This window comes from Trichosurus vulpecula, chromosome 6, assembly GCF_011100635.1.
Source record: "Trichosurus vulpecula isolate mTriVul1 chromosome 6, mTriVul1.pri, whole genome shotgun sequence".
Classification (NCBI taxonomy): domain Eukaryota; kingdom Metazoa; phylum Chordata; class Mammalia; order Diprotodontia; family Phalangeridae; genus Trichosurus; species Trichosurus vulpecula.
In genome coordinates, this window is record NC_050578.1 from 198,184,532 (window position 1) to 198,197,421 (window position 12,890).

The window sequence follows — 12,890 nt, forward strand, 5'->3', positions numbered from 1 at the left end:
GTGATCCTTCATTTATCCTCCCATTGCCCTAAATCTAAACACCCTTTTGCCCCTCCTTTATCCTCTCCTTCCTCTCTTTGCCCTTAGAGTTTTATTTTTTTCTAAATTTAGAAGACTTTTATACACTTCTATATGTATATGTATTTTTCCTTCTCAAACCCATTACTAATAAAAGTAGATTTCCAGAACTAACAGACCCTTTCTCCCATCTAACTCCTCTGTATTGGTTCTTCCTCTCCCACCTCTTTTGTATAAGATAATTACTCTTTAGCTGTCCTTGAATGGTTTTCTTTTTTGAAATCATATCATACTCAAGTCAAACACAACTTTTCTTTTAAGCTACCTAATTATTTATAACAATCTTAGACCTCAGTTTTACATTTTACATACATAAAAGGTAAGCAGTTTGCCCTTATTGAGTCCCTTGTAATTGGTTATTGGAATGTACCTTATCTTTCTCTTGGGTCTTGTAAGTCAAATCTTCTATTGAGTTCAAGTTTTGTTGTTGTTGTTGTTTTTAACAAAGTCCTGAAAGTCCGACAATTCATTAAATGTCAATTTTTTCATTCAAAATTATGCCTAGCTTTGATGGGTATAATATTTTCCACCAGATGCTCTATGTTTGCCCTAAGGTACCATTTTTTCTCTTTTGTGGAGGAAAATCTTGAGAGATTGAAATTTTCTGACCTACACCACCATCTTCTCAGAGTCCTCTCTGAATAGTCTTACTTTTAAAGAGTGAAATTCTAAAGCACCTTTTCAAGGATTTTAGTCAGGAAAATGGTAGCATAATGAGGATTATTGTGGGGATTAACTATAAAATACATTATATCAAATTGGTGCTGATAAAGCTGTGACTTTTGCTTGAGGAAAAAAAAACTTTTAGTATGATGTCAAAGCCATTCAACAAGAATGAAAGTAATAAAAAGTATTGTGCAAAATTCTGTATACCTACTGATTGATACTTGTTTTAGTTTTGATAAATAGTCACCTCACCATCAGGGGCTTAAATAAAATTTCATTGGGTTAAAGATCAATTTGGACAATAGTAAAGCAATTTAAATTGGTCCTATTAGACAGGAATCATTGGTTGAGCCAATTTAGAAATCATAGGTTTTGCTTTTTAGATAGGACATGTGTGTGTATGTGTGTGTGTGTGTGTGTGTGTGTATACACACACACATACATATACAAGCATATGTGTATATATAGAGAAGGACAAAGATCAAGGGACCCACACATAGAGAGACAGAGAAGAATACATGAAGATAGCCCAGACCAATAATGTCATGGATGTAGGGCACTGCCAGTGAGCTGCTCATTTAGATCTGCAACTGTCTTGACACCAGCAGTCTTAAGGAGTTGCTTGTAGCATTGAGAGCTGCCCTTCATCATGAAGACCTCAATGCAGACCTTACCTCTGTCATAAACTAACTGTGTAATCCTGACTAATTCCCTTAATCTCTCAGTATCTAACCCAGGAGATTTCCTAAGACTTATCCATGGAATACAAAGATCTGAATTATCTTTCTAGCTTGCTCTTGGTCTGTTTATATCAATAAACAAATAGGTAACCATTCATTTTATTTTACTCTTTTGGTCAACAAAACTATCTAGTGAGTCATTTACTTCCAATGTAGTCTTGGGAAAGTCATTTAAAATTGCTGAGCCCCAGCTTCCTCATCTATAAATAAGAAGGTTGAAGTAGGAGGTCTTTGAGTTAGAGAAATAGAAAAAGGGATAGGAAGACAGAGATTCATAGATAGATAGATACATATATACATACACACATACATATATACATACATACACACATACATGCATGCATACATACATACATAGAATTATAAATATGCATATATGTGAGTGTAGCTTGGGGCTCAGCAAATAAGAATAATTGAAGCATAGAATCTTGGAGCTAAAAGTGCCCTTAGAGATTACCTAGGCTGATCTCCTAAATAAGGAGGCAATTCCCACTTTAGAATTCTTGACATATGGGAACCCACCTGCTACTTAAACATATAAACTGACAGGAAACACATTCCATTATTAGACAGTTCATATTAATTTGTATTGCAGGCTCCTTTTTCTCCTTTTTTAAAAATTTATTTATTTATTTTTTGTTTTCTAAATTCACTTTTATAAGATATTGAGTTCTAAATTCCCCCTCCTTTCCCCCTCCCCAAGATGGCATGCAACCTGATATAGGCTATACATGTACAATCATATTCAACATATTTCCACATTAGTCATGTGAAAGAAGAATCAGAACAAAAGGAAAAGAATACAAGAAAGAAAAAAAAACAATAAAAAAGAGAAAATAGTATGCTTCGATCTACATTCAGATTCCATAGCTCATTCTCTGGATATGAATAGCGTTTTCCATCATGAGTGTTGGAATTGTCTTAGATCATTGCGTGGCTGAGAAGAGGTCAGTCTATCAAAGTTGGTCATTGCACCAATTTGCTGTTACTTTGTGCCAGGTTCTCCTGATTCTATTCACTTCGCTCAGCATCAGTTCATGTAAGTCTTTCTAGGTTGTTTTTATTTTTCCTGAAATCCACCTGCTCATCATTTTTTATGGAAAAATAGTATGCCATTATATTCATATACCATGACTTGCTCAGCCATTCCCCAATTGATGGGCATCCCTTCAATTTCTAATTCTTTGCCACCACAAAAAGAGCTTCTATAAATATTTTTGTACATGTGGGTCCTTTCCCCTTTTTTATGGTCTCTTTGGGATACAGACCTAGTAGTGGTATTGCTGGATCAAAGAGTATGTGTAGTTTTATAACCCTTTGTGCATAGCTCCAAATTCTTCTCCAGAATGGTTGGATTAGTTAACAACTCCATCAACAATGCATTAGCGTTTCAATTTTCACACATCTTCTCCAACATTTATCATGTTCTTGTTTTGTCAGGTTAGCCAATCTGATAGATGTAATGTGGTGTCTCAGAGTGGTTTTAATTTGTGTTTCTGTAATCAACAGTGATTTAGAGCATTTTTATATGACTATAGATAACTTTAATTTCTTCATCTGAAAACTGCCTATTCATAATCCTTTGACCATTTGTTAATTAGAACATGACTCAGGTAATGTTTTTTTTTTAATATGGAACAAAACATCCTGTATCTTTCTCCCATTCATCCTAGTTATGCTCTCTGAATGTACATAGAATAAATCTTCTCTTTCTTCTAATAGTGCTTCAAATAAGTGAAGATACTAACCATTTTCTAAAGAAATGAGGCCCTTATTTGTTTTCCTATTGTAGCACAGAGGTGGTATGGTTTGCTTAAAAGATACTCAAGTTCTTTCAGTATTACCAAACTTGATGGCCTTCAAATATTAACTTGATAAAAAAATGACTCTGTCATGCAAAAACCATATTAAATGACTTTGGATTGCCTCATCACCAGTTTGGATGGAGAGTGAAGATTTTTTTTTCTTTTTCCTTTTCACAGTAGTTCTCAAAGATTGTCAGATACATGAGAATCACACAATCTCAGAATTGTGAAGGACATCAAAGACTGCTCAGTCCAACTTGTACCTTAACAGGAATCTTCACTTCCACATAAAGTGGCCAACCAAATGTTGCCTATATCCTTATAGCAAAGAGAATCCAAATATCTCTTGAAATAGATCACTGGTCATTCCATCTTTGGATAGCTACTTGTTAAGAATATTTTTTCCTGTTCATCAAGATAAATTTTGCTTCTCTAAGATTCCTATCCATTAATTCTACTTCTGACCGTTGGGCCCCAAACAAACAAACTTCTAATACCTCTTTGTTTTTAGAGCTGTTCAAATACTGGAAAACTTTGATATTCTCCCAAATTTTGTCTTCTTTATGTTCAACATCCTCCTTTTGCCACTGATCCTTATAAAATATAAACTTAAAGAATTTTAGGCTCTTGACCTAATCTGGTTACTCTCCAGACTGTCAACATCCTCCTAAGATGAGGCTGACAGAAGTGAATATAAAATTCTAGATGTTGTCTCACCAGGGGAAAAAAATAAATGATCCTATTAACCCATTGTTTGTAGAAACCATGCCTCTTTTATGATAGTCTAAGTTTGTATTAGCTTTTATTAAGCTGCCAACTCTTGTTGAATTTTCAGTCAATCAATAAGCATTTATGGTTAGAGGAGCAAGAAGGGATTTACCTGTAAAATCTATGAATGGACAACAGTTCTTGAGAGTTTGTGTGATTGAGGACTCACAGGAATTAAAATGAATAATTTTGATTATATAAATTTAAAAAATCCAGATAAAATAAGAAGCATGACATGTAACTGGAGAAATATATATATATATATATATATATATATATACATATGTATATACTTAGGTGTCATTTCCATGATACATTGAAAGATGGAAAGGGATTTAGTTGGAAAATAGTAGAGGGTTTATTATCCTACAGGCAATAGGGAGCTACTGGAGTTTATTAAATTGGAAAATGAAATGATGTGGTCACATATCTACTTTAGAAATATCACTCTAGGAGTTGATTAGAAATGGACCAAGGTAAGAGATATTGAGACAGAATAGACAAAACTCAACATATTCTTAGGTTATGTTGGATGAAGGAGAATAAGAAGTGAAGAATGGCCCTAAGAGTGTGAATCATGATGAGTGGAAGAATCATGGTACCCTAAAAAGAAATAGGGAAGAGTAAAAGAGGGATAGTGTTGAAGGAAAGATAATGAATTACATTTTAACCACAGTTGTTTGGATATGTCTATGGTCCACTGAAATCCTGAGGGTTGTGATCTACTTCCAAATAGAAGAAGTACAAAGACTGATGAACTATTGGAATACTGGAATACTAAAAGAGTAACTCCTCTCCACAACCTGTTCTCATTTCTTTTCTCCTTTGGACTAATCATCACCAATTTCTCCAGTATATTCCCACATGCCAAGGTTTCTGTATGTATGCTAATTTGTCAATGTCCTTCTTAAAGTATTGTACCTTTGAATGGAAATCATATTCTAGGTGTTGCCTGGGCAGAAGTTCTATCACCTCCTTTTACTGGAATTTTGTACCTGTATTTTTTTTAATATAGTCTCTGACTACATTGTCTGATCCTGTTGACTTATGGGGAACTTTGGATCAACTGAATTTCTTGGCTCACTTTCAATTCCAATGACATCATGACAGGTCTCCTATTTGGATTTTGTTCAATTTTTATTTATTACCTAAATGTAGAACCTTCTATTTTTCACTGTTAAATTTTAATCTTCTTTGTTTTGAGCAATCATTTCAACCTGGTGAGATGTTCTTTTTGACCCCTAACTCTTTTGTTTAATACCTTAGGAAACCATTACAAGTGATCTGAAATTTCATGCATGGCATTCCTGCCATGCTTGAAAAAATGTGGAAAAGGACTAGTCTTATGTCATGCTAATCCTTCCCTCCCTCAGATTAAATTCAATTTATTAATTAATACTATTAAAATGATGTGTCATAATAGGCACTGACCATACTGTACTCCGGTTATTTATCCATCTTGTCTGTAACATAGGATGGTTTTCTAAATGCTTTCTGAAATAAACTATACACAGACACATACACACAAATATACACACATATATACATATATAATATGCATTCACACATATATATACACTATTTTCACAACGCATCAATAGGATAAACATAAAAAATGAAATGAAGTAAAGTTTGGCCTGACTTTTTTCTTGACTAGACAATACTAATATATAGTGACCATAAATTTCTTGGTGAAATATCTATAACCAATTTAATAATTGGTTTTGGAGTTAAAGTTATAAATTAAATAAAAAGAAAAGGAAAAGAAATTGAAAAAGAATTGAGGACTTTAAAGGAGAGATTTTGAAAGATAATTAACAGTATAGCACAAGGGGGTACAAAATCTTACCCAAATAACAGACCACTTGAAAATTAGACTAACAGAAATTAAGTAGTCTATAAAACAACAAGAAAAATAAAAACAAAGTCAAAAGATTGAGAAAATAAAAAGTAAGCTATCTCAAATCAAAAGCAAGTGACCTTTAAAATAAGAAAGAAAAGGTTCAAAAAAGAGACAATCTAAGAGTTATTGGACTATCAGAAAATTAGAACTAAAATTTGAAAAAAGAACTAAAACATCATGTTTTAAGAAACCTTAAAATCTTAAAAGAAAACCATTCCATGAACAAGAGGGAAAAGTGAAAATTGAATGAATTATTGCATTATCTCCTGAAAGAAACCCTAAAATTAAAAATCACAGGACTATCAGAGCCAAAATCCAGAGTTTCAAGGTGAAAGAAAACTACTGCAAGCAATTAAAAAGAGTTTAAATAGTGAGGAGTTACAGTAAGGATTAGATAAGATTTAGCAGGTGCCACTATAAAGGAGAAGAGAACACAGAAAAGGTATTCCAGGAGGAAAAAATATATAGGGAGAGATTTACAATGAAAAATAACTTATTCAACAAAACTGAATATGGTGAAAAATTAAACCTCTAATGAGAGATTTTCTAAGCATTTCTGATGAAAAGACTAATGCTAACTAGAAATTTTGAAATGCAGATATGTGAGTAAAGATAAACATTTTAAAAAGGTAAGTACAAATATCAAATCTGAAAAGATTTTTTTTTAAGAATGAAGCATTTGAGTTTTAATTGTAAAGAGGGAATGATTCAAGCATCCCAAGGTAACCAAAATGTCACAAGGAGTCATAGAGGAACACAAACAAGATGAAGGACCTAGTTTTAGGTTTTGATTTAGGTTCTGATTATCTAAACAGAAGAAAGAAAAACAGACTGGGAGGATAAACTGGGAAGTTAATGGGGGATATTAGGGGAAACTTATCTCATATATTGGGGCCGCGGACATAAGTTAAATTTTATTCCAATGAAGAAGGTATGAAGGGAATGGATTCATTCAACTATTACCTTGAACTAAAGAAGAGTCAAGAGAGTGGAACCAGGAGAAAGTAATCTATCTATCTGTCTGTCTATCTATCTATCTATCTATCTATCTATCTATCTATCTATCTATCTATCTCTACCTCTACATAGATAGAGATAGATAGATATAGATATGTAAGTATGCATATATATGTATTTGTATGTGTGTGCTTGTACATACATGCATAATGTGTATATATACATAGTACATGCATATATATACACATATACACATAAACACGCATATAAATGAATATATGGATCAGTAGATGTATGTCATATATATGTCTATGTGTGTATACGTATATGTATTTGTGTGTATAATATGGTTAAAATAATAATTTTGAAGGATCCAATAATTTTGATCAATGCCAATTCTAGAGGGCTGATAGTTTAGAATGCTACACATCTCCTAAAGGTAGCTAGATGGTACAATGGATAGAAACAAGGACTAGAGTCAGTTAGACCTGAGTTCAAATCTAGCCTCAGACACCTACTGGCTATGTGATTTTGAGCAATCACTTGACCTTTTTATGTCACAGTTTATTCAAATATAAAATAAGTATGATAACAAGCACCCACTTTCCAGAATTGTTGTGAGAATCAAAGGACAAAATATTTGTAAAAGTGCTTCATATTACAGAATACTGAAATAGCTCTATCTTAGAAAAAGAGCAAGCCATCAGAAACAAAAAAAAAAATCCCAGGGCCTGATGGATTCTAAAAAACATTTCTTTTTGAAGCAGTCCTATCAAATTTCTTTTATGACACAAATATGGTTTGTTATCTAAACCAGAAAGAGCAAAAACAGAGAAGGAAAATTATAGACCAATTTCCCTAATGAATATCAATACAAAAATTTTAAATAGAATAGAAACAATGAGATTACAGCAATATATAAAAAGGATCATATGCAATAACTAACTGGAATTTATACCAGGAATGCAAGGCTAGTTCAAAATTGGAAAAACTATCAGCCTAGGTGACCATATCAATAAGCAACAGAAATCATCTTGTTATCGCAATAGATGCAAAGTATTTGATAAAATACAAAATCCATTTATACTAAAAACACTAAAGAACATAAGGAATAATTGGAGCTTACTTGAAATAAGAAATATCTATCTAAACTCTCAGTAAGAATATTTCTTTTTATTTAATTTATAATTTATTTATTTATTTAATATGTTTAGTTTTCAGCACTGATTTCCAGAAGATTTGAATTACAAATATTCTCCCCATTTCTACCCTCCCCCCCCACTCCAAGATAGCATATATTCTGATTGCACCATTCCCCAGTCAGCCCTCCCTTCTGTCACCCCACTCCCCCCAGTCCCTTTTCCCTTTCTTTCATGTAGGGCAAGATAGATTTCTATGCCCCATTGCCTATATATCTTATTTCCCAGTTGCATGCAAAAACAACTTTTTTTTGAACTTCTGCTTTTAAAACTTTAAGTTTCAGATTCTCTCCCCTCTTCCCTCCCCACTCACCCTCCCTAAGAAGGCAAGCAATTCAACATAGGTCACATGAGTATCATTATGCAAAACCCTTCCACAATACTCATGTTATGAAAGACTAACTGTATTTTGCTCCCTTATATCCAGTCCCCTTTTTTCTATTTTCTCCCTTGACCCTGTCCCTTAATGAAAGTATGTACTTTTGATTATTTCCTCCCCCTGTCTCTGCTCCCTTCTATCATCCCTCTTTTTTTAAATCCCCTTCCTCCTTCTTTCCTGTGGGGTAAGATACCCAATTGAGTGTGTATGTTATTCCCTTCTCAAGTCAAATCCAACAAGAGCAAGATTCCCTCATTCCCCTTCATCTGCCCACTCTTCCCTTGAAACAGTAATGGTTTTCTTGCCACTTTTATATGAGATACTTAACCCCATTCTATCTCTCCCATTCTCCCTCTCTCAATATATTCCTCTCTCATCTCTTAATTTGATTTTATTTTTTAGATATCATCCCTTCATATTCAACTCACCCTGTGCCCTCTGTCTATGTGTGTGTGTGTGTGTGTGTGTGTATACATATATAATACATATATATACATATATATGCATGTATATATATGCATGTATGTATGTATGTATGTATGTATGTATGTATGTATGTATATTCCCTTCAGCTAACCCTAATACTGAGGTCTCCTGAATTACACACATCATCTTTCCATGTAGGAATGTAAACAAAATGGTTCAACTTTAGTAAGTCCCTTATGATTTCTCTTCCTTGTTTACCTTTTCATGCTTTTTTGATTCTTGTGTTTGAAAGTCAAATTTTCTATTCAGCTCCGGTATTTTCACTGAGAAAGCTTGAAAGCCCTCTATAATATTGAAAATCCATATTTTGCCTTGGAACATTATACTCAATTTTGCCTGATAGTTAATTCTTGGTTTTAATCCTATATCCACTGACCTCCAGAATATCATATTCCAAGTCCTTCGATCCCTGAATATAGAAGCTGCTACATCTTGTGTTCTCCTGATTCTGTTTCTACAGTACTCAAATTGTTTCTTTCTGGCTGCTTGCAATATTTTCTCCTTGATCTGGGAGCTCTGGAATTTGGCAACAATATTCCTAGGAGTTTTCTTTTGGGGATCTTTTTCAGGAAGTGATCAGTGCATTCTTTCAATTTCTATTTGGCCCTCTGGCTCTAGAATATCAGGACAGTTTTCCTTGATAATTTCTTGAAAGATGATATCTAGGCTCTTTTTTTTGATCATGGCTTTAAGGTAGTCCAATAAGTTTTAAATTATCTCTCCTGGATCTATTTTCCATGTCATTGGTTTTTCCAATGAGATATTTCACATTGTCTTCCACTTTTTCATTCCTTTGGTTCTGTTTGATAATATCTTAATTTCTCATAAAGTTACTAGCTTCCACTTGCTCCAATCTAATTTTTAAGGTAGTATTTTCTTCAGTGGTCTTTTGGACCTCCTTTTCCATTTGGCTAATTCTGCCTTTCAAGGCATTCTTCTCCTCATTGGCTTTTTGGAGCTCTTTTTCCATTTGAGTTAGTCTATTTGTTAAGGTGTTATTTTCTTCAGTATTTTTTTGGGTCTCCTTTAGGAAGTCATTGACTTCTTTTTCATAGTTTTCTCACATCACTCTCATTTCTCTTCCCAATTTTTCCTCTACTTTTCTTACTTGCTTTTCCAAATCCTTTTTGAGCTCTTCCATGGCCTGAGACCAGTTCATGTTTTTCTTGGAAGCTTTTGATGTAGGCTCTTTGACTTTGTTGACTTCTTCTGGCTGTATGTTTTGGTCTTCTTTGTCACCAAAAAAAGATTTGAAATTCTGAGTCTGAATGCGAGATTGTTTTAGTTGCCTGTTTGTGTTTCTAGCCAACTACTTGATCATTGAGCTTTTCATTGTGGTATTACTGCTTGTACAGTAGAGAATACTTTGTCCCAAGCTTGAGGGGCTGTGCTGCTGTTTTCAGAGCTTTTTCTACGTGGCAATCTCTGCCACACCAGCATTCCTTCTCCCCCAAGTACCGCCAACCAGGATTGCAGCCCAGATACAGGCAAGGCAAAGCAAGCTTTGCACTCCTGCTCTAATCTCCCACTTAATTCCTCTCACCATGTGGGCCTGGGGCGAGAAGCCACTGTAGCTGTAGCTTTGGAAGCAGCCTCAGAGCTGCACCACCTCCACTGCCCTTGGGTTGGTGGCCAACCACGAACTCCTTTCACTCCATCCTAGCAGCTTTTCCCACTTACCTTCTCTGTTGCTTTTGGTGTTTGTGGGTTGAGAAGTCTGGTAACTGCCACAGCTCAATGATTCAAGGGCCTACAGTCTGTTCTTCCTGGGTCCCAGTCTGGTTGGTCCTGGTGTGGCCCACGCTTGGCTCTGCTCCCCTTTGCTCCCAGCTCCTTGGGATAGACCTTACCCTGCGAGCTTCCAGGCTGTCCTGGGCTGGAGCCCTTCTTCTCTCTGCTACTTTATGGGTTCTGCAGCTCTAGAATTTTTACAGAGCCATTTTTTGTAGATGTTTGGAGGGACCTGGGGGAGAGCCTAAGCAAGTCCCTGCTTTCCAACTGCCATCTTGTCTCCACCCAGTAAGAATATTTCTAATGGAGATAAGGCAGAAATCTTCCTATTAAGATCAGGGGTAAAGCAAGAATACCCATTGTCATTACTATTATATAATGTTATACTAGAAATGCTAGCTACAGTAAGAAGAAGAGGAAAAAGAAAGTGAAAGAATTAGAATAAGCAAATAGGAGACAGAACTATCATTATTTCCAAAAGATGTGATGGTATACTTAAAGAATCCTAGAGAATCAACTGAAAAAAAAAACTATTTGAAATAATTAAAATCTTCAGCAAAGTTGCAGGATATAAAATAAACCTATATAAATTATCAGCATTTTCATATATTACTAGCAAAGCCAAGCAGCAAAAGATAGAGTAGCTCCATTTAAAATAAGTGTAGATAATATAAAATATTTGAGAGTTGACCTGCCAAGACAAACTCAGGAACTATATGGACACAATTACAAAACATTTTTCACAAAAATAAAGTCATATCTAATTATTTGGAAAAATATCAGTTGCTTCTGGGTAGGCTGACCTAATATATTAAAAAAAAATTCTACCTAAATTAACTTACTTATCCAGTGCCATACAAATCAAACTACAAAAAAAAATATTTTATAGAGCTAGAAAAATAATAACAAAATTCATTTGGAAGAACAGAAGGTTAAAAATATCAAGGAAATAAATGAAAATAAATGTGAGAAAATGTGGCCTACCCATACCAGATCTAAATCTGTATTATAAGGCAGCAACCATCAAAATTATTTAGTACTGAGAAATATAATGGTAGACCAGAGGAATAGATTAGGTACACAGGACTCAGTAGTAAATGACTATAGTAATCTATTGTTTGATAAACCCAAAGACTCCAGCTTCTGGGATAAGAACCCACTATTTGACAAAAACTTCTGGGAAAACTGGAGAATAGTATAGCAGAACCTAGATATAGAGCAACATCTTACACCATATACCAAGATAAGATCAAAATGGCTACATGAGGGGTCACCTAGGTAGTGTAGTGGATACTGCACTGGCCCTGGAGTCAGGGGCACCTGAGTTCAAATCTGGCCTCAGACACTTACTACCTGTGTGACCCCAGGCAAATCACTTAACCCCCATTTCCTCCAAAAAAAAAAAAAACAAAAAAGAAAAATAAGTACATGATTTAGACATAAAGCATTATAACATAAGCAAATTAGGAGGGCAAGGAATAGTTTATCTATCAGATCTATGGAGAAGAGAAGAAGTTATGACTAAACCAGAGATAGAAAACATCATGAAACATGAAATGGATAATTTAAATTACATTAAATTTAAAAATTTTTGCACAAACAAAGCCAATACAACCAAGACTAGAAGGAAAGCAGAGAGCTGGGAAACAATTTTATAGTCAGTGTCTCTGACAAAGGCCTTTTTTTCTAAAATATTTAGAAAACTGAGTCAGATTTATATGAATAAAATATATTCATATAAATACAGACAGTTTTCAGATGAAGTTAAATTTATCTATAGTCACAAGAAAAAAATGCTCTAAATCACTATTGATTAGAGAAATGCAAATCAAAATGTCACTGAGGTACCATATCACACTTATTAGATTGGCAAATATGACAAAAAAAGAAGATGATAAATGTTGCAGAAGATGTGGGAAAATTGGAACACTAATGCATTGCTGATGGAGTGTGAACTGATCCAACCATTCTGGAGAGCAATTTGGAACTATTCCCAAAGGGTTATAGAACTGTGCATATCTTATGACCCAGCAATACCTCTACTAAGATGATATCCCAAAGAGAAGAAAAGAAGGGCAAAGGACTCCCATAAAATATTTGTAGCAGCTCTTTTTTCAGTGAAAAAAGAATTGAAATTTGAGGGGATGCCCATCAATTAGGGAATGGCTGAACAGGTTA